Source organism: Triticum dicoccoides, chromosome 2B, assembly GCF_002162155.2.
Source record: "Triticum dicoccoides isolate Atlit2015 ecotype Zavitan chromosome 2B, WEW_v2.0, whole genome shotgun sequence".
Lineage (NCBI taxonomy): Eukaryota > Viridiplantae > Streptophyta > Magnoliopsida > Poales > Poaceae > Triticum > Triticum dicoccoides.
Genome location: NC_041383.1, coordinates 8,778,745 through 8,780,996, shown reverse-complemented (window position 1 = coordinate 8,780,996; position 2,252 = coordinate 8,778,745). Strand labels below are relative to the sequence as shown.

At 53.6% G+C, this 2,252-nt stretch overlaps 1 pseudogene; it reads right to left on the bottom strand.

Annotated features, from left to right (window-relative positions):
• LOC119360174 overlaps positions 1 to 1,807 on the bottom strand; it is an 8,155-nt pseudogene extending 6,348 nt beyond the window's left edge.
• Positions 1,808 to 2,252: the final 445 nt, after the last annotated feature.

Below are 2,252 nucleotides of genomic sequence, written 5' to 3'. Positions count from 1 at the left end.
CCTCAGCAGAACCAGGAAGATTAGCAATACTACGGCACCCAATTTTAGCTCGGACCGATGAGGGACGCTTAATTGTTGACATATGAATTTCAAGAGTCACCCCAACAAGGCCACCAGCAAAGGCCACGTTCTTGTCAAATCTTTTATTGAGAGGAATCTTACTAATTTTGACCCAGGCAATCTCAAGTAAACCCTCACAATCCATGTCATCAGACAATGGAGTGATCCTGAACCACTGTTTGGTGCTTCTTGAGATTAATGTACTCCACAAAAAGAGCACGCTCAACCTCTCCCACATTAGGAAACCTCATGACATATTTGTTAGGGGCTATGGGATGAGGAGGGCATCTCCACCCCTGCCCAATATACACCCCCATGCCATCCTGTAAATCTTGCTTAGATATAACTCCCTCTACAATAGTGATGAGCACATTGGTATTCTCTCTCTGTGGTTGTCTCTCCACACTATAATCAGGAAAATAACATAAACCCTGCCCCTTAGACTGGAAACCACACATAGCAGGAATGCAATCCCAAGGCAGTAAATCAGTGCAAATCACAGACAAATGGCCTTTCTTCTTACAACGCTAGCACAAGGCCTGAGGGCATCTAGCAGTGTAATGACCAGCAGTATTGTAGATCTGGCACGCATCAGGGGTAGAGTTATGGTTACCAGCGTGGGTGTGTGGGTCTCGCCTCGCAGCAGGCGCAGGCGACTTCCCCTGAGGCCGGCGCGTGGTCTTGTCCCTGCTGTCGCTGTCGACAGCAGCTGACCAGTGATCTGGACGCGTCGGCCCCGATCAACCTGCTCCCACCGTGGCGTTCCACTTGTCGAAGCCCGTGTCGCCGGAGCCAGATGTCCTGGTGGTCGAGGATTGCACCACATCCTCCTTGCGCTTCCATACGTTGTTGTCCCGGCCATGGCTGCCGCCGCGGTTGAAACGCCCCGCCCCGCGACCATGCCTGCCAGTGCCGAAGCCATCCCCCCTCATCTCACCGCCTTCGTGACCTTGTCTGGGATTTGGAAGTTTTGGTGGAGGTGGGGAAGCGGCGACCTGAGCAAAGGATCGAGGGTCGCCGCGAATCTTGCCCTCCCACCACGAAAAGGAGGGAGGAACCCTAGTTTCTCTCCTCTGCGGCGCCTCCCAGAGATGGAGCAGGCACTCGTCTAGATCTGAAAACGCGGAGTGAGAGCGCGGCAGCAGCAAATTAGTACCTAGGGCGTAGGCCGAAACCCTAGCTTCTGGAAGATCTAGGCGGTCGATGTTCGCCGCTCCCACGGGTCGAGGATCCAGGTCATGGCGGCCGGGGCCACACCCGAGCACCCCTGGTCCCGCATCCGGTCGTGGTGGAGGTCGAGGTGGCCCGTGCACGACCACATCCACCTTGTCCCCGTGTACCGCAACTACTTTCTCCTGATGTGCACGGCCGTACGCCCCGCCGCCTCATTAGCGTTCGTCGGAACACCGCGAGCCGAGCCGATCACCGGTAGATGATCTTCAATCCTGGTGAAGTGGCACGGGAAGGAGACGAAACAACCTACATCGATCCGCTCCCCCTCGTGCACGTAGCGTGCATCTATCGTGCACCCCCGCGAGTCGAGGAGGACGAGCCGCTGAATGTCACAGCGGAGGAAGATTTCGCCATCGTGGAACATGGCGGTGCGGTGCACCAGGTCGGCCGCGTACGCCACCCGCCACCGCGTGTCTCAGGCAGCCGGGAGCTGTTACACATTTCTCACGTTCAATGGTGTGCGCCCATCCGTTGTAAACCATAAAAGAAGGATCGACGAACCATAGACGCCCATTGAAAGATTCTTAGGAGTGAAACCATGCTAGTAGCTACCAAGTACGTGGTAGAGACGGTGCATGTTCCGCTGCACGACATATAGTCAAACTCTTGGCGCAAAAGTTAGGAAACCATGGTGTCTTTGGCCTGCCCGCCGTCTTAATCTAACTGGCCTGTACTATCTGCTTGTAATATAATTGTACTGCTGAGGCTGCTTTATGTAGAAATATGGGTGGTATTAGGTGGATTGGACGTGCTCCTCGGGGTTACACAGAACCCTGCAGCCTTGGAGCATATAAATTTCATCGAGATGCCCAAAAAAGGCACGGCAAGGGTTAACTTTCAAAACGTCTCTTCGATAATTGTATGTACTACTCCCTCCGTTCCCAAATAATTGTCTTTCTAGCCATCTCAAATGGACTACAACATACGAATGCATGTCGACATGTTTTAGAGTGTAGATT